Genomic DNA, 21,523 nt, shown 5'->3' on the forward strand with positions numbered 1-21,523 from the left:
AAATATTCCAGACCCTAGCGATGGCTAACGGAACCTGATTACAAATAACACCGACTTATTGACCAACACGAAGATGTCCCAATTTCGAATAAACTCTTGGCTGAACTATGCGTATTAAGTATCGAGGAAAACCTCGATCTTTCGAGGACTAGCATGACAGTGTCGAGGGAAATAGATGGATAGAAGCGAGGCTTATAAGAAGAGTTTCCATACGGGCGGGCCTGCATTCAACAGATTGAAAGAGAAATTTTTTTATTACCTAACACCCTGGCCAGTAGGTAGACCAGTCCCGTTTTAAACTGGAGTATTATCGCGACTCAGCCGACGCGGCGACGCAAGTGAAAGAAGAAAAAGACGCACACCAGCCACCACGTGAGCTTGTAGCGGTAAGGTATTTTGTATGAATGACTCTGTGGGAACGTTGATGTAGTGTACGAGCATCTTTCGGTATACTACTGAACGATTGCACATGACCGTGCGTTGACTAACCAATTGGCGTGTACGGGCGCTGTCAAGGGGTAAAAGCACTTCGTCCTTTTTTCGAAACTAATTGTAAGAATGTAGGGCTTAGAGTAAGGTACGTTATGTGATCGCTTCTTGCCTTCGCGGCTGATGGTGAATCGGGTCCAGTGATCCATCGTGTTAGTGTCTGGTGTCAATCGTTAGAAATCGTTGGAAGAAATAAAGCCAGTTCTCCACCGGCACCTGCTGTCACGTTTATTTCCGGTATACGCGTGTGAATGCTGGATTGCAGTAGCCTGCCTTACGGGGTAAACAGAGTCGTTCTAAAGCCGCTATGGTTTCAACATAATTATCGAGACATTCGAGACCGACTTCTTAGGACGGTGAAGAATGACACTTCAAGTGTCGCCGATTCCAGACAGGAACTCGCTGTCAGCGATGAAAAAAACCTTTTCAAGCAAATGACGTAAAAGATTCAAACTAGCCACCTGGGCTGAGCAGGAAGAATAGCGAAAAAATATTTGATTAAGACGGTGAGTCGCTTACGCTTGCTCGTATTAATGGCTGACGATGACAATTAATATCCTTTGATCGCTGACCAGCTAACGCTTCCCACGGGCAGTTCGAAGAACTTGATGAAATTCTCCTTTTTAAGAGACACAGGCCCGTTTGTCTGTTGATCGAAAGATGAACGTTTCACGCCGAATCGAATTAATAGCTGCACTATTTACCAGTTAATGTCTTCATTCGTGAAAGTTTGTTACCCACTCAGCTGTTGAAATGTGGTCGAATCGTGTTGAAGCGCGATCAGGAAAAATGAACATTCTGCAAGTGCTTATAACGTTTATCATTATTTTTACCCTCGATGCATTTCGTATTCAGGCGTTATTTTTTGCCTTTCCTTTTTACTCTATCGACATTTCTGTGATTTCAGGCACGTGAACCGAAGCGTTACAGATGTTGTAAGGTGTGAATGATAGGATCATGTTGATGGACATGTTAAAGCTGTATCTTCTTAAATTTCCAACTGCAGAACTGATTAAGAATTTTAATCAAGACAGACATTTCGGAAATTTTGTTACGATCGTATGATAAGAAAAAATACATAAAGAGAAATAGAAAACGAGTGATAAAAGTGACGTACATTAATTGTTTATTTATACCTTGGTGATATCTGCCGCAGGTCAAGGCTTACCTATTCTTTCGCGCATTAGATCCTCGGCTAGCAAATCTAGAGTCAAAAAGGAAGCCAAGAACACGAGGAGCGCACCGAAAGACACAATTACGGTTATGATAGTAACGCTGCGTAAATGGTCAAACTTAATGTTTCGAAATGGTTGGTTCACCTTGGGCTGAGCACTGTTGATTCCGGGTGCGTCTAGTTAGTCGAGATAAACGACAAACGATAGGTCAATACACGGCTTGATATCCTAGGTAACAGTTGGCGGGGAGATGATGGCGAACATGAATAAAGCGAAGTTGGGCAAAGTGTTGCATCAAACCTGTTCTATCCTGTATTCGTAATTTGTAGCTACTCAGTTTACATCCTAATGGGTAGACAGACTTTGAATAAACAAGGGCTGCTATCCCACAGGACCAAGAAGACCAGAGTGTACTCAGAAAAGTCACGTAGCAAAAACTTGACTAGTCCTACTTACGTGAGGGGAGAGAGAGAGAGAGAGAGAGAGAGTTGGAGCGATAATGGAAGAAAATGAAATACGGAAAGCAAAAGAGCACGACAGGTTGGGGGGAGAAAGAGTGAGTGAGAAGGAAAGAGAGAGAGACAGAGAGAGAGAAGGAGTGAGAGAGAGACATAGAGAGAGATCCGGCGCCATCGCCTAACACTTTCACTTTTATCTTACGAGATCAGACCCGAATCGGCGCACAATTGCAACCAACGTGGCGTACAGAATCCGCGTACTTACTACGTTAATGCGAAGATAGAGTCGACTTCTGCTTGCCGGACACTTGTTATAATTGTGGAAAACTAGTTAAGAAACATTGAGATGAAAAACTCGACACTACGACCACAAGTACAGTGTATCAGCGTTTGCAGCTGGATCAATCTGATCGTTTGTATAAAGTGAAAAAAGGAAATACGTCAGACGTTGTATCGATTAGTGAGTCGTTCTAGCGCCGCGAGCGCGAAACGTAACGAAGAATGGTGTATACTTATACACAACCGAGTTAAAAAGCCATTGGTCAAATAATTAAATACCCCTCCGAGGTTATTCGTTTCACAGCTGGATCCTATAGCTACTTACGGATGGAATTCCACACAGTTACAGCGGTGAATATAGGAAACCCTGCTAGGCATTCCGCAGCTTCTGGTATAAGCAAAAACGTTACGCAACATGGATAATTCAAAGTTGCACCCATGGTACACATTTATATACACGTCACGCGTTTCTTGTTCCCGGAGGACAATTAAACTTTCCCGTCTCCCAATCCACGTATAGGTGCATACACAGGATAAGCATTACTCTGCATCGCGTACGAATTGTTTAGCTTTCGAACCAACGTTAGAAAGATAACCCCTTGTTTGGCAATCGCTCGCGCTGCGCTCGTGACGCGTGAAAAGCTTACGATTGTCGCAAAGGAAGCATGTAATCAGTGGGCGATAAATGTTTCGAACAATACCTCGAACGTTTCACGGTATATCTAGTCAGACGATTGTGCAATCGGCCGGATCGCCTGAGCTACTCAATTTTCACACCATCGATTGACACGCACCTCAAACACTTCTTGTTTAAAAAGTACTACTGTTCCTGCATAGTAATTGTTAAACGATTACAAGCCGTGATGAGTTGGGTACCCCCCACAGAGTCGGCACTGTTGGCTACACATCGCTTTCTAAACCTCCGCGTAGCTACCACGTGCTGATCGAATACTCCGATCATTCAACCCTCAGAATTTTCGCGATTGCGCGGGGTGGTGCAATATCACTACGAGCATTTATACGATAGCAAACACTGTGTGAAAACTTCGAGGTCCGAAGAATGGTGAACAGTCTTTCATTAACACATCTTCTTCTTCTTCTCAATGTCTCAATAAATGAATTGAGAAACAGCAGCTGGTATATTTTATTATACATGTATGAGGCTTAATCGAATCCGATTTGAAAAGGAAAGAAAGTCTTCGTCGACGATTTACCGAGCGGTTATACTTACACCGAACTTACCCACGGGATTTGACATTTGGCCTCTGTTTATTGGGTATCGTTTAAAATTCATCGAATTCGTATTTCGTAATGCACAATTTATCTGGTGTGAGGTACACCTGTTGATACGCTGATTATGTGGCCATTGAGTTCCGATACGTAACCGATTCGAGATGTCAGAGGTAAGCAACATCTACTCTAGAGTCTACACATACGTAGATGTTCGACCGATTTCGATGCAACGACTTTTACTGTTCATTATTAAAGAAGTAGCGAAAGATCCCACCCTCCCAGTTTTATCGAACCAGGTAATAAAAACTCGATTAAAATAACGATCAAGACTATCATGTTACGTCGAAATATTGGTTGACCGACAGAAAGAAAAAACATTGAAGTCCACCGTGGAAATTTATGAATTAAACAAACAGCTGCTCGATGAGATCCATGCATTGGTATCAGGAAGGACTTACATACAAATTTCGCTATAACTGTTCAATTTGCGGAATTCTATCAAGAGTGATGTATCGATCTCTCTATGCAAACGTTCACCTTTCGAATCGTAATTAATATCAGTTTACGACAGGGGCACTATGACAGTCAGATGATGTGCGCGTGTGAGGCCCGCGTGATGTCGTGCCAGCAGGGGGTCCCCAAACCTTTGCGTTTGGTCAGCAAACGAATGGCGGGCCTTACGCGTACACATGCGTGTAAAATACACGGACGCTGTATCAATCATTCTATGTATACTGTACGTTTTTAATATTTTTGTGCCAGAAGCTTCGTTGCTTGCGGTCATTCTCCTATCGACGAGGTATCTTCCGTTATTTCAATCTCTCACCGAAAGATAAATCGGCCGAGTGGTAAAAAATAGTCATACTAATTTGGATGTGTATCGATGATACATACGATATGTCTTCATCCTAGATTGTTTATATATACATCCACGTGGAACGTAGAAAGTTCGGTGAAAGAGTTCGATTGTCACGCAGAATGATCATTGAAGTGCTATTAATAAGGTCTTAAAAATGTCCCGCGACGTATGAGCTCAAATCGTAATAGAACTCATTACTCTTGAACAATAAAAATGTGTGAAATGGCAAATCAATTTTATTCTCAACGACCGATTGTCCCATTAGGGTTACTGAATGTACGTTACCGGGAGGAAGGAAATGAACTAGCACTGGCAAGTTTGTGCACGACGTTTACCCAACTCGTATGATTATCGGTAAATTTTACAGCTGCAATCGTAAGACAATTAAGGTTATTAGGTTGCCCGGATTGGCCGCAAGAGATTTCACCCTGGCCTCGTGGCTTGGCCACAGTGACCTCTGGGGCCAACAGCTGAGCGAGAAGATCTCGCGACTTCATGTCTCAATAATTTGCCTCGTGACCGCGTTAGTAACACTGATACACGTGAGGCTATCTTCAACGCCATGTAACTGATCCATGATCGCTCCTATCAATTCTCTGATTTCCCATTTCCCCCATGTACCGACGTGATGAAAAGATCTGCATGGCACGGCACTGTTCTGCGTTCTGCGCACAAGAGTAGGTACGAAACACTGAAAGTCTGAAGGAAAACGGCTGCGTGCTCTTGAGGCTTGCCCGGAGCGATGACGCTTAACGGTATAATTACTTTATTGATGCTAACTACGGAATCAATACCTCTATTAAACGAGCCCCACGGGTCCGGCATAGAAAGGTGCGAATAGGTTTATTGCTGAGGAGCGACAGCTGCCGCCTAAGGTATGGGTTTGGTACCCTCGCGGATATAACGAGTGGTCAGAGTAATTTACCCTTTTATTATCCAATTCCATTTCTAAACAGTCGTCTTAATTCCAGATAATTGCCACCGTTAAAGATGTTGGCTTATCATTTAATGTTCTAATAATTTTCCCGTCAACCCACAATTGCCTTATTCTTGCCACTTTGCGTGTGCGTAGACGGTCCTTGAAAATCTCGTTACCAGGTTCCACCGGATCCAGATACTTCGATTCGGTCTCCAAGACAAAAGAGTTTCCTAACTAAGAGAGCAGCGCATGCCAATCAGGGATTACCCCTGTCGATATTCGTAGTAGATAATAATATCGAAAGCTGATAATATTCAGAGAGTAAAAATTGATAATGGTAATGATTTTGTAAACAAAACCGTAGAGTCGAAGCTGCTTTGATCGTCTTTGGCACGACGTTGACAAGACTATAAACGTGTAGTGCAGTACCACAAGCATGAATGAATTGGTGAGACATCGCTTGCCCAATGATAAAGTAACGTTTGCAACGAGATGTTTGAACACTCTCTTAACGATCGTGTGCACGATTACACTGGCAGTTGCAGCTGATCCAAACGAATCTTATTTGCTAAATGTAGTACTGTTCACTGTTACACGTCAATGGCTAATAATTGCGTCACATACCTACAATACAGGTATAACGCGGTGTGTGTTTTGTGGAGCATTGATCGATGAAAGTTATCGTTTGGTGTGCAGAAGTCGGTTCCCCATACGGTGATAGAGTGATGGAGAATCGTTTACGAGGAAGGATGTAGTGATGATTTCTATTTGGTTGAGTCGTGGCCCGGTGGTAGGGGTCAGGCTGCGTCAACTGTTAACGTTGTGACAGCCGCGAGCTAAGGTAATGAATTCGTTAGCGTCAGCCTTGACACTGAGAAAGCGTAGCGCCATAGCCAAAGCCCTCGGCTTACTAGCACACGCGGTAGGTTGGACATTTTGATCAGGATATTGTCCAAGTGCAATAATTATTCAGAATAGCTAACTATCACGCTGATAAGTGGAATATATTGTTAAAACCAAAACTTCAAAGATGACAGGATTTAGTGGAATTACGATGTAACAGATGGTGAAGAAAGTTGGAACGGTTGCTGAAGGCACGACCGTTCTCTTAAAAATCCCTCTTTTGTCCGCTTCCGGTTCAAGTGTTTTCAAAAGGGTTGGCCGTGGGTAAGTACACCTTCACACTCAGTGTAGTTAATTTGTCACATATTCTGAGTGCATACGAGGGAGCTTACCGAGACCTTCTTTACCTAGCTCTCAACTGATTGTAAGCCGCTTTCTCTGCTTTATGCCCCGTAGCTTTGTGAGCGTTGAGTGAGCTTGCCCTCTACTATTTTAAAACTACTCGACAATTGTCTAACTTTCTACAAATTTGCCAATTCAAGCGTGTGGGTTCTTATGCTGTGGTTCCTAGTTTGTGGAAAGGCGTTTTAAGACCCAACAGTCATCACTGACTTCGTCCTAATTTCGTGACTCGTCGAACGTTCGGAAAGTTTCATACGTATGATTTTGGTGCGGCTTCTTTCCATGCATATCAATTGCTTGACACCCAACGTTTATTTGCCAAAATCACGTACCGATACGCGATGGCTCGATATGTGGAATACCGAATGTAGGCGAAAACTATACGACCGTTGGTATTTCTGAGGGAAAAGTTTCCCGGACCAATCTGGGCCACAGATATAGGGTTTCATTCTCACGATTGTAAGCCAATATCAGTGTTTATTTACCTCTTAATTTTTTTTCGGGGCCTTGAATCACAATGAGATGTTCACCATACACTGAGGCAGGTCGACAACGAAGTTGATATATTTGCCTCTTTACTATTTATTCACAGCTCCACTGACAGTTGTGTCTTTAACCTAAGTACGATCACGGGCAGTCTATTAACGAATGCAAGAGTACGTCGTATTCGTTGCAGGCCTTAATCGAATCACAAGTTCAAATTCCGAATCAACTCACGTCCACGAGAGTCACGGTCAAGCCGCTTAACGGTTCTCCACGTTTTGCAATTCCCGGACGAGATTTATGGCCTTTAACTCATTGTCAAGGTTTGCCGGGTAGCAATTTTCACCACATTAAAATATAAGCTGAAATCCGGACCACCCTAGAAAAATCTCGACTAATCAATTCATGCGGACGTTTAGTCTATAGGCATAAATTTTGGAAAAGAATGGAGAGTTAAAATCAGCTTGAGTACTATTCCATGTTCAGAGTAGATTAGCGATAGTTGAAGTAGCAGCATATGAGAATCATGTCAATCCTTTTTATGATTTAATCCTTGACCTTTTTCATATCAAAATTGAATGGATAAAAATACGGCTTTATTGAGACTGCAGCATTCGATTATTCCAAGTCACGCGACAGGTTCCAATCCGATGGAAAAGCTATAAGTTTTTCATCCGTGGTCTCCGTATGAGTCCGATAAATTTTTGATAATCAAATTTGAACACAGTCTCACTATTTCGGCAAATTTTGCATGCCCTCCTATGATCAGGCTAAAGAGAAAAATGTATTTGACAATTCTGATACGGATTGGAATTTATTCGAAGCAAGAAAATGTATATCAATATTTATTCCTGTACAACAAAATTTTCTCGCACATGATGATTTTCAAAGACCATATTAACCACTTATTGTGGTCACAAAAGCGACCGAAGGATAACCCCGAATCAGTTATTACTAGTTTCGACATTAGTCATCGCTCATCCTAATTCCAGATGATTGTTTTGACAAGTGACCAAAAGTCATCCATAAGTAAAGAGTACTATACAACAGCCGTGTCACAGCTCGAGGTGCTAAGCTATTTCTTTAGGTTTCTCTTTTTTTTTTTAATTCTCCACGGAGAATATCTGGCGACAGAGGCTGTAAGCCAGTCGTTAGGCGTTAGTTCGTCCGTACGATCTCGAAAGAAAGCGGTGATCCTATCTTCTTGTATTTATAAAGCCTATGTCAGTACAATCTGCGCTGCGTGATATTCGATGTACGAGGTGAACGAACGAACAGGACCATGTTACCTCCGAGTCATATAGGACACGTTGTCGCGACTTTGGAGTCGGTGTCTACCATAAATACCGGATGAAAGATCAGTATCTACTAACATATGTTCGCGACCGTGTAGATACGCAGCAAAATGTACTAATATACACATCTCGTGTACACCATCGTACGGGGTTATGACTATCAAATATCCGAAAACTTGACCATCGAACGATCCTTGTATTTTTGCGGTTCTTGCGGTCAAACAAATAACCACACAACACTCTGCACGTTATACGGATTATTTGCTTTCTTTACGGGAACTCGAAAGGTGGGACGCTTTGCGGATGAAAATTTTCGGCCACATGCGATACGGCAATGCAGAAATCCCCGTCAAAGGTCGAATGTGCAATTAGAAGTGGACCGGACTCGGCGTGGAAAAATGTCTCTTACAAGACGTTATTACCGCAGCTACTATGATCCTCAGAGGCGCGAAAAAGTCTCTCACTTATAAAAACAAATTTTGCAGCAACGAAAAGTGTCGGTGCTTATAAGGCTGTGCCAACATGCACGCTTACCTATCCGTCAAGCCAAGAACCACCGGAGGCTTGCAGCGCTAGGTTAGCAGTTACGTAATCGCAAAATAAGGTATTGCTCGTGTTAAGAGGCTGTGCTGGTCACTTTGTACCGGCATCACCGACAACCGCGAAAAAGTGAATGTCTGCAGAATTGTATTCAAGTCGCTAAGTGGTAACCGCCAACACTTTAGCGGACTATGTGGTCTACCCGGCAAAGTAAACTCCAGGTATCAGGTACATGCGCTCGAAGCAAACATGCACGACGAAGGCTCAATTCCTGTGACCCGGAACGATTCTAATTCCCTGCTGAAATGCACGGTAGATATTTTCGCAAACTATCTATGGAGCAAATCAACGCATCTCCACGATTTCGTGTCTAATTTTGTATAAATTACGATTCATTTTAGTGTATTGCCCAAAGTGAGAACTTGAGTATGCATCACTAGATCAAGATCTACCGAATTTGTCATGTCTTTTTTAGGCCAAATGCGGGCAAAGCTACATCAGCAAGACGACATTTTGCCCCGAGACTTTCGCTGGCACTAGGAAGTTACCTTTTTCTCAAATATCCATCTAAGGACGACGGTACCAACCTGGAGAATGTTCGTGACTTACGTCTAGAAAGGCACCACAGCGTGCGGCGAGACGTTATGCAACCGTGGTGCTGTATTGGGTACCGAAACAACGCACGTGGGTTATGCGAAAAAAGAGCTCGGTCACAAGATGATAACGGATATGTAGAATAATTTATGCACCGTGAAGCATATATGGGTGGCTGCTTGTGTAGTTAGACAAGGATACGGCCAGACGGACGAGCACGACAGGTGTATGGTAAATTTTTTTGTTGCAGAATGTGGTTATCTTACAATTCAACCAAAGGACAGCGATGGGAGAGTTTCAGTATAATTTGAATAATTTTTACACGATCGACTCCGGTCGACCTCGCCCTGTTTCTTGACATTTGACGACTTTTTCATCGAACGCGTCAAATCGAATGCATCGATCAGAGATGTAATTCGTGTATCTAAAATTATGGTCCGACAGGAACTCCTCTCGTGTCGCTCGGTATTCAAGGATATCAGGCGCCGCTCCAAAACTTGCGGTACGTGAAAAGACTGCTGGCTGGTTCGAAACAGGTTGCAGAACCTTTTTCCCGAATATGTCGCACTATGCATATATGCATGGCATCCGCGGTGCATGAATTAGGCGAACCAACAAATTTGTACGTAACCTCATGTTTTCCGCCTGTGTTTTTATTTCTCGCGTACTTCTTGTACGAATTTTAATTAGCTTCGTTCCGCATCTCTCACCGGCGGACACCCGTTTCTCCTTTACATTTCGAATCTCACATTCCGAGTCTCGAGAGACACCCAGTAGGTTAAACCGATCCCGTTTTCCATTTACAACGACTCTAGAAAGTTCAGTAACCGCTTGCAATGAAACATTTTTCAGTAAAGACAATCACGGCATATATTATAGGCACCTGAGATACGATATGACACGATAGAGAAAATCTATCGCATTAGGGATCGTTCGCGGACGAGATGCGGTGTGAAGATACAACAGATACCTACCTGGGCATGTCCCTCTAATGCGAATTCCCTATGCACTTTCTCTCATTGTTCCAAGCGAGCCTAGCCGGATCTCAGTCGAGAGCAGCCTAACCTCCGAAGACCCTTCAAGATTTAAAACTACTAGTTGCAGGGCAGAAGTCATGCCACAGTTGTTGCGTCAAGTACACACTATTGGACAATCGAAGATGCAGAAGGACTGATGGGTTGACGGTGAGCGATTCAAATTGATGTGGCTACTGCGTCCGATCGGTGAAATCAAATGAAGCAGATAAGCTTAAGTTGGTAGGATAAAGTGACTCTGAGTCTGATGGACAGCCACCTTGTTTGGTGAGGATGAGAGAAACCCGAGTGAATGCTTTTAGTTTTGGTTTGTTGGCCTCCACTGCTGCAGTACGGAGCTAAGCGTTTTCAAAAGCACCATGCATTCGGATTACGCAAATGAGTCAAACATGCCGACAACTCGCCTGCGGCAGGTTGTTCGTAACATAAATGTCACATACTCACATCTCTCGTTTTACAAACCAGCTGGATGGTTACAAATGTTCAATACTGGCTGGAATTTAGATTTTGTGAATGAGATAAGGAAACTGATTAGAAAAATTACTATCAATTGATTCAAAGAAATCCAGAACAAACGGAAAGTTTCTCAATTCAGTGATAGATGAGTGACCTGCACAATTCTGTATCGAGTTTTATTTCATTATTACTCGTTATACCGTTGCATCGTACCTGAAAAAATTTCGCAAGCGTAACCTAGTTGTCCCCGAACAAAATGTCAAACCAGTGGTACCCGACATATGCTACACGAGCTGATATCATTAAAATCCAAGTCCAGCTCGTTGAGTAACGCGTAAAAATAATCATACGTCTCGAGGCGGTGCAGCAAGCAGCAGCAGCAGCGGCAGCAGCAACATCGCTACCACCACCACAACCACCACCGTCACGAATCGAGTGAAGATTCTGGGCTCCAGTTAAATTTAAGCTTCCCGCGAAAAATATGTTAACCGAACACTCGGCCGAAGTCAATTAGTCCCAGCACCCGAGTGATCTTCACCGGATCGTTGATACCTCGACGAAGAAGGCAAACGGTTCGTAACTATTATCTCTCCGTTCTGCAATTCAATCGCAGAGTTACACGCAACTAGACAGCACTAGCCGGAGGCACATAGTACGAATAAAACTAGCAGTTTATCGTCCATCGCAGACAGCTTGGCTACACGTGCCACGGTGCTCACTTCATCATTTTTAGCATATTATTCTGCCCCCCATTGACTTATCGTGCCTGCGCCTGTCGCATCGAGGTGCCAATGAAATTTTTCAGCCAAAATCAGCTGCCCTGTATCGCAACGCGCCATTGCAGCATACATACTAGTCTTGGTGTACTTTTTTTCTTCAATACCATCGCGGCTGGCCGACTCGTCGATAGTGCAAGGCATATGTCCGCGTTTTGTTGTACTTGTGCCATACCGGTTGTAGTTGTCAGTTGTTACACCACGAAGGATAACAAGGCGTTGACAACAATCTCCGAATTCGATAGATCGAGAACTCGCCTCGACGCAGCATTCTCCCTCTCGTTCCTCATTCTGGACCAAATAGAGCAGCGTTGTACGCGGTGCTGCAGCGCTTTCAATGTCCCGAGACCATGAGTGGGGTAGGGAGGCAGGTATGCGCCAAGTTCTGCACCGATACGAAGCATAGGGAATAAATTGTATAAAAATTGACAAGTGACCGAACACGCAGACTGTGTGTGGCTAGGCTGCAACGCGGTAAAGATTTCTGCTTCCTTTGACATTCTCTTTCAGAGGCAGCCCAACTCCATCCGTGAGTCTAGAATATACGTCCTAACGCCCGATAGGTCCGAATGTGCACTTAGGTGGGCCTATACCTACTTTATACCTCTACTCAATGGCATTGCATAACTTCTAGGTCGTTGCTAACAGATTAATGATGAGCTATATGTATGTTTCTCAGAACACATACATCATAATATGCATACATGCTGCAGGCACGGCGCTCGCAGGGTGCACGTAACTATAGTAGCGGCATCGGTGCTGTTCGTAAATTTGTCAAGTGCCGATGATGACTTAATCAAAAGCGAAAATAAACGCACACTATAATATTTCACCCACTCGGTGGCTTCCAGGTAACGATGACGCGTATGTGCCAGTGCATGTATCGGTGGTATTGCCAGGAGCAGTACGATGTGGTCGAAAATCAGTTTTCCAACAATTATTGAGGTAGAGTAGTATTTCATATGACGTAAAATTTTTTTCTTAGTTATTGTTTGATTCGCATCGTGCTTCGGTTAAATATGTTATTTAACAGTGTAATTTTTTATGCTTTTGGTATTTTTAGTACACTTTCCGAGAAAAAGAATAGGTATAAATGAATCTGTGCAATCTTTCATACTTCGGGTTACTACGATCTGACACATTCGTGAAACTATTTTGACTATATCAGTTGAAATAGGTGAAGTTTTGTTTGTTATTTCACCGAAATGTAGAAAACGACGTCATATTAAACGCCATACCTAGTGAGTCAAATACGGGATGCACTCTAGCCTGTGATTGGTTCGGCGTGCATAAGCGTCTCTTTCTTTTCATTTATATCATTTGAGTGAAGAACAGTTCAGAGTAAACTGCAAGCTCAGTGAAAATTATTTCGAACAATTGCAAAAATAGCCTTGAGTGATGATGAATTGTAACATCCATCTTAGGTTGAAATATTTGAACGGTCTTTTCAGTCCGAGTTTCTGCTACACATAATTTACAAAACTTATGGTTCTTGATTTTATTTCACAAGTTTAAAAAAATTTAACGGCCAGAAGTGCTCGGGTGCAGAAAGCGAACAAGTAATACGAAGGTTGGAACTCTGTCATTAAAGCAATGCGCTATTCACAAAACAACCTTGAACGATATTTTGTAGATCGATAGTTGTTAGTCATTCTGAACACTGAGTTACCAAATGAACCCCATGAGTGTACTCCGAATTCACCAAATCGGGTGTCCGTACGGCATGTAAGACTGAGAAAAATAGGAGAAGCTCTCATTGATATTTATATAATCGGAAAAATTTCACACAGAGTTGTATTTCAGAATAAACCATTCTTGTCGTAATCTACTATTTCACTGTGCTAAAATAGTTAGTCATGTACAATAAGGTGGTCTTTAAGATGGTAATTTTTGAATTTCAACCGCCTCACGGACCCAAACCGGCTCTAAATACTGTTAAAATAATTCTTTAATTTTTCTGGTTTTTATCTCAACTCTAATCCGTGCCCGCAAGAGCGTGGATTTCCCCATTGAATCCTTTCTGGGGCAAATCAAATGTATCAAACGGATTTCGATAAAATTCGATACAGAGGTTCTTGGGTTGCTGATTACGAATCTGAAATTGAAATTTGCAAATTCAAAATGGCGGATCCAATATGGTGGACCAAAATCCAAAATCCACCCTGTTCACAGCAAAGAACGGCTCCCCACCTCTGTTACTTCAAAGAGATATGCGAGTTTTCGATTACCAATAATTCGGCAACCTAGAGCGGCGTTAACAGACCGTCGAGGTCGATGAGTGTTGACAAAGAACCAAAAATGCCAAATGAATTTACATATATATGTATCGAATGGTGTTCTAGATTTGATATGTAGGTTATTGCATCAATAGTTAAAATGCGTTTACGAAAATTCCGTAGTATTTGGTTTCTCATACATCTTATCGGTCCCTGAGAATCAAAATTGACTGAGATAAATTTCTATCAACAGATGCGTGATCCGTGTGAAATTCTTTCATTACAAACAAATGTTAGCTGTAATTTGTTGAAAATAATTGTTGCTTGAATGTTCACTACTATAAATTCCAGAAATCAGTCTGTTAATATGTCAGAACAACTTATGGTCCATGACCAGATGTATTATACCATTAAATACGTAATGACGAAAGAGCTTGAATTAGGTGGCGAAGTTAATATTCTAGCGATAAGTTGCGTCCCTGAAGACATTAGGAGCGCAATTATTACCAGCTAATAGAGCTACTCGTAGCCTGAGACCGGTCCATTACATTAATCTCGGTATATCAGGCCGAATAATAAAACGGACCAATCGCAGGCCACAGCACCTCGCAAAATTCGTTCCCGTTAATAATTGATTGTCAGTTGAGCGGCTGATCGCGATAGTCGGATTCTACTTACGGAGTACACATTTCGTGTATGGTTAAAAATCGCTGCATCTCGGTCACATTTCATTAAACGTCGAAATTTTTATTTCGCTGCACAGGGGAATGAAATTTCAAGATTTTTCAAATTTATTCAGTACTCCCTATCAGCACTGGTGACCGTCATGAAAAAACCAACGAATGACAATTTTGCATTTGAATGATTCTATTCGTGCAAAGTTCCGAGATATGATTATTAAAAATATTACTTCGCACGTCCGTCCCTCTGTATTAGGAAGCCTGATGTCCGATACATTTCATTGCCATCTTTTCGTTAGACAAAAAGATAATGCTATTGAGTAAACATTCACCAAAACCCGTTTAGTGTTCTTTAATCTGTGAAATAAACCTGTCTCATTATACACCTACCGATTCTCTTGAAAGATCAAAATATTATTCGAGGTGCTCCGCGTCCCGTGCCGATTCGAATGCAGGTAGGTAAGAGGTACATGGATGTACCAGCGTATATTAATACCGCATCGTCGATGATGTTACCAGCGTATTATGCAACGGCCCCGTAACTTCTTAAACGGAAATTACACCCAGTTACATAAAAACGTATTATATTCTCAAGTGGGCGGGCAGCTTCACCGGCGATCAGTGCCCAGCCTGCGTTCATCGACATACGTAATCTATGATATACCTACACTCGCGAACATCGAAGTCGAAGAAATTTTTAACGATCATCGAGAGCGAGAGTGGGACGTGATCGGTTGTTTGAAATCGATGATCGGGTCCTACACGTTTCTGATCCATTTTATCACCTCGAACGTTCTATTGAAATCGAATGACGTACGTCGAGCTGCACCGAAGCGTCCGGGCATCCAGGTTTTCGATCACCCACGAGGTGTCGCCCCTTCGATATCCATATCCCACTGGAATCCAGCCGAATAAGTTTATCGCAATTATCGGCCAGACAACTCTGCGCTGTTGCGGGGTCATTAGCTATGGGTAAAAAATACACATTTGACTGCAACGTTGTTTTAATTACAGGGCGGCGGGTCGCTTTCCTTCCTCCCATACACGTCCGAGTAGCGCAAAAACGAGATCCACTTACGTACGCGATACACATTCACAAATTATAATTCTGATCAATTTGATATTAATGATATCTTGCCACTGCCCTGGGCGTGTACGCTCTTGTGAAATGTAACGTGGCCGTTGCGGTAGGGGTACACATACACCGACCTCCCAGCCGTAGGCTTGCGTAATCGCTGCTCGCGATTACTATCGCAACGGACGGCTGTTTTATTATCATGTTATTTATTGTTTCTTGGCTCCGTTCTTTTTTTTTTCTTTCTTTTTTTTCATTACACCTTTTCCCAACATATAGTTCGGTTCGTTCCATCTTCGGCAATGGATTCCTGCCTCCGGGTGACCACCGCGAATACTCGACAGCTCTTGCCACATTAATTTCCCATCAATACTATACAAGCCGGGATTTCGAGCGATTGAGTAACTCGGAACTTACTGATCATGGTTCGTTACCCCGTTCTGTAAAGTGGGAAACCCTGCTCTTGAATCGTCACATCTATACCTATGTAGAAGAAAATCATCTCATTTTCCTCTACTCTTGCACACATACTGTGTATGTGTATGTACGAAGAACCACTTGTCGTATCTTCTTGTCGAATTTTCCAAATCTGTCACTTGTAATTTGGACCTTCCAAACGACGCTTTCGTGAAATTCTCTGATGTTCCCATATTTTCTAGGTCACTGCTGCAGCCTGCGGATGTCAACGCGTAGGAATCAGTTTTGGTGGGAGTTAAAACGAGCTCGAGGTGTACAAGATTTAATCTCGTAATAAGTTTTAATTCCATTCTTTCCGTCGCCGGAGATGAAAATCTGGTTGTCACGGCAGAAGAATGGGCCGCGAACAGCGACGACCTTGAAACCCGTGGCAAATCGTAGGCGACAATTACCTACATGATGTTCCGCCAAAGTATGCGTTACATTGTACAGGCATCGCCCGGGCGCAAGGCAGGTGAAGTAATATCATCGTGTGTTAGGAAGCTCTTGAATACAGGGTGTCCCAAAATTTACGCAAGAAGTAATTTTCATAGAAGACACAGGTTTGCAGTTAAAAATTGAAATTTTTTCATTGATCCGTAATGTATACGGTTATATATGGAGTAGGATATCGGATAAAATGGCCACCTCAGCTTTGCTGGAACATTCGCACTGTTTTCTTGAAATTTTCCTGCAGCTTTAATTTCCCATTTTGGTGATCAGAATCGGCCACCCGGACCATGAGATTTAGCGCCGTTGGACTTTTGCCTTTGGGGTTTTTTCAAGTCCAAGGCTTACACAAACAAGCCGACGACCACGCATATCTTGAAGGAGGAAATTGAGCGCTGGATCAACGAAATTCAGCCACACTTATGCAAAACGGTCTTGGGAAAATTCAACAAAAGAGTACACGCATATGCCAGCAAAGCCGTGGAGGCCATTTTACCCAATATCCTATTTCATACATAACCCTATACCATATACTTGACGAAACTATACGATGAAAAAATTAATTTTGAATCACAAACCTGTGTTTTCTGTCAAAATTACTTCCTGCGTGAATTTCGGGACACCCTGTAGAATCAACGCAGTTACAATACATTGTAGTGTTAATAACGCGCCGACGACTCCCGTCATATTGTATGTAGCTACACGACCTACTGCCATTGTCCATTGTTCGCGATCTACACCTGTTCGGGCGGCAGACTCACTTTGGACTTCTGGGTCAAGGAAGACCCAGGTGCCGGGGCGAAAGACAATTACACCGAAGCATTGCCGTATCGTCGTATAGATACGTATACGTGACAAGCACCGGTGTATGCGTGCACAAGTTCGGTATTTTATAACGTTCCGATGGTGCTACGGATTTTGTGTTGTACGTACCGCACGTGTAAAATGGAGTTCAGGATCGGATCTCAAGATCCAGCAGAATGATTCCCGGTCAGTTACAGGTTCACAATCAGATTTATTGACGGAGTTTTGAACCGTCAGTTGATTCCTCAATTCATTCTGAGCTGTGATCCCCGAGGGAAAAATTGATCCTTCCAATCATTGAACTGAGAAGACGAAAATAGATGTGATTATTCCCATGAAAACACTATCCGACGCTTTTAGAAATACCCGATCAGCTTACAGTGTCCCTGCAATTAATCTACTTGGTATTTTTATACTCTAATTGTTAACGAGACGTAACCAGAATATTTTAGACACAGAAATAAAAAAATCGACTACCGATGCCTGATGATGAGGCAACGTTTCGAATCAAGTATCAATCGCAGAAGATTTGACAGATTGAAATAAAATGCAACATCATTGACACGGTATTCTGATCCATCAAAGTCACAGATAGATCCTTTTTTATTCCTATACTTTTTGTAAAAGTGCAAATTAGGATACACGCACTTTTTCCAACGATTGAGAATGATGATCCCGCGCCTGCCAAACCTGTACAACCAGGACATTAATCCTGTGCGTCCGACATACGCGAGTAACGATTACCGCGAGGGCTTACACTCGTGCCTCTATTCATACTAACGTGGCAACGCTCACGTTTCAGGATTTGTGCCACGGTGACTGCATTCTTGAGCGGATAAAAACGGGGCAAAAGAATAAAGCTTGAGAAACCTCTCGTTCTCGGATCGTTACGAGCACTGGCAGTATGAGTGCCAGTGCAGTTCATGTTGCACCCGACTACGTCGCGGCGCCTGATCGACGCTCGAGTCCCAGCTTCGTTCGATTCTACATGTGATGTATGGGACATCAACGAAGGACATCCAAGGTTCAGCCGTTGGGAGCGGGGTTGAAATAACGAATTTGACAAGTTCCGAAAACGCCACGATCCGAATTTTGTAGTGGCGAAACTTAAAGTAAAGAAATCAAACTTTGACGAAACATCCAAGTTTTGAATGGTCCGAAACCCGACGCTCAAAATTCAGAAAATGCAAAGGTTCGAAAAGGCGCAACTCCGACAAGTCAAAGTTCCGAAAGTGCGAAAATGAGAAAATTTAAAAATCTGAAACATTGAAATTCCGAACGATCGAAGATATTCAGTTCTGTAAATATCTTTTTAGGTCAAATTTCACCACCTTCATCTTCTTTTGTTTTGGATTTTCGATATTTTTACGTTCGGAATTCTGTTCGTTCCGATTTTCCGTTTTTCTGATATTTTACACAGACTCGTTGAGTAAACTACGCTGTCTGGGTATATTTTAATTTTCCGTATTTTGCTCTATCGAATCTTGAATTTTCGGAATCTTGCATTTCGGAACTTTGAGCCGTCGGGTTCCCGACCACTCGAAACTGTGTCGTATCGTAAAAGTTTGATTTCTCCACTTCATGTTTCACCACCAAATAATTCAGAACTTTTCAAATTCGGTTCTTCGACCCCGCCCGAGCCGCTGCAAGTAACCTCACACGAACAATCCATGTGGGTAGCTCCGATCGACATTTTTAGTGGTCATGATCTTTTGAGCGCATTTCTGTCCCCATATAATACCGCACGAATAGGTATAAGTAATGCTTTAACGACAGAGTAATTTTTCTCTGAATGTCTCTAACGAGATTGCGTTTTTGTGTTTCAGGAAAACATTGTTATGATATCTTAAAAGAAAGCTTGGGCACGTGCGTTCACTGCTGTATATCAACAGCCGATCAATTATGTAACGATACAAGAAAATGTACGATACCGACTTCGCTAGTTGCGTGGGAGAAATTAATCTTCAGCCTGTCAAAAATTAAAAGTGTTGCAACTTTTGATCAGCAATATATGATGGATGTTATTTCATTCGTAAGTCGTATAGAAACTAATATGTTCATGTATCAGAGATTCAGTATTGAATGCAAAAAGTTGAAAACGTGATTGGGGAAATAAATTAGATAGTAAATTTCGAACTCGTATAGTATATAATGCACATAATATTAACAATTTCGAATTCTTATTATTGAATTTTCTCAAGCCTGCGTAGCTATTGTAATGATTATTCCAAATCAATCGTAATTTCTTTCTTCTGTTACGTCTGCAGCAAAAAAATGTCTTCCCCCAATAATTATCGTAAAATATCAATAAAAAAAATCATAGAGTTAATGAGTTGGCAGTAGGATATTGAACAATAAATTCATAATTCTGGCTAATAACAAATTTAATAACGCCGTGTATAACTCAAATTGCGTAGCAATTACAAGCCTTCGTTATTTATTCGTAATCGTTTTAACAATCGTTTACGTTTGTAATAATCCTTGAAATGTTTTATTTCCTAATTGATAATCGTGAAGCACGAAGACTGGGCTCATTGTTCCAGGTCGATTTATAATTAATATGTAGAAGAATTTTGAAAAAGGGGAAAAGCCCGGAACTCGAAGGGACAAATAATGAATCTAAATATCGTTATAATTGTCGAATTTGATTCTTATGAACGCTGTTCCTCGAGCATAACATGCAATACGGCCATGGAGTATACCTTGTGAGGTGGTATTTTATACTCCGTCACGTGGGCCATAATAAGGCACTTTTTCCTCCACGGAATAACGCTAATTTTAAATGAGGTATATCTATCAAGCTTGTCTATTTTCTACTTTTGTATCGCATTATGAGAACTATCTTCAAGAACATCGTTTCGAGGAAACCGGATATCGCGGCACACAGGACAGAATATCGCCAAACTGATTCCGGGTGGATGCCTGCAAGGATTGCGAACAGGGTCATGCTTAGTGCCCAGCGCAAAGTGCCAATGCAGACTTTCGATGACTAGACTCAAACAAAATACCGCTACAGCCGCTTGGATGCGTCGCCGACGGATACGCGAATCGTCGACGACGCTTATCAGCCTGGTGCTGAAACAACCGCCTATTTCGCTATCAGCTATCAAATAGAAGCGTGTTTTATATATAATTCTCTGTTTTTCTTCTACAATTCTCGTAAGGGAGGTTTTCTTTTACATATATATTTTGTAAAGCCACGAAGTTAATTGTATTATATCTTTTCTCTTTTCTTATATTTTCTCGCCGTTTTCTCTGCGTTAGCCACGTGAGCTGGTACCTTTCCGTTTTCTTATATAATACCGCAAGTAACTTCACGACTGGTCAGCACTTACTTGTTTAATCTGTAGTGACTGTTGCCTTTTTCCTTGATCTTGTTGCTTGAATTGATTAATTACCATTTCTTTGCTAACGCTTGATTAGAATACCTTCAATTGCCTTGCTTTACTTGAATTTCATCATTTATTGTTTCTCTGTAGTGATTGGTAAATTAGTTAGCCTATAAGTTCTCACAGTTTATCTTTGTCTCTTATTATCTTTTCTCTCTCGTCACTTAGTCTTTTCTATAACTTCTCTAATTTGATTGTAAGTTGCTTTCTTACCTAATATCTTTAAATAATTAAGGAAGTTGTAACGACGTTACGCGGCTAATCAAAATTCGGTTGCGTTGCGTGTCTGACCAGCGTAAGTAATAGGTTTTTCAGAGTTTGGTAACGTCGCGTCATCTTATTGCAAAAGCTTTGTATACTTACTCTATATACCTCCACGATCTGTCATGCATAAAATCCATTTCTTTTTCATTTATAGCCGAAAAGTAACTATAAAACAACAATGTCATGTTTTACGCATGTGTTGCGCTGTTGCCACGTCACAACGTGTTACGGCCTGCACAGCTGGGTACAACCTCAGACATGTATACATGTTTGTAAATAATTTTTTCCAATATCATGGAAGTGATGAATAATTCTGAAATATGTTTCTTCATTGTTATTAGACTTGCTTCTACT

The 21,523-nt window shown here is 42.0% G+C and overlaps 1 protein-coding gene and 1 long non-coding RNA gene across 8 annotated transcripts in view; one reads left to right on the top strand and one right to left on the bottom strand.

The window, feature by feature from the left end:
* LOC124175518 (angiopoietin-2-like) overlaps positions 1 to 21,523 on the bottom strand; it is a 68,832-nt gene that overhangs the window by 18,837 nt on the left and 28,472 nt on the right. The gene's annotated exons all lie outside the window — the stretch shown is intronic.
* LOC124175520 lies at positions 11,531 to 19,685 on the top strand. Its single transcript, XR_006869192.1, has 3 exons — positions 11,531 to 11,631; positions 18,319 to 19,188; positions 19,343 to 19,685. It is a non-coding gene; the product is annotated as an uncharacterized LOC124175520 (long non-coding RNA).

The sequence above is a fragment of the Neodiprion fabricii genome, chromosome 2 (assembly GCF_021155785.1).
Source record: "Neodiprion fabricii isolate iyNeoFabr1 chromosome 2, iyNeoFabr1.1, whole genome shotgun sequence".
NCBI lineage: Eukaryota > Metazoa > Arthropoda > Insecta > Hymenoptera > Diprionidae > Neodiprion > Neodiprion fabricii.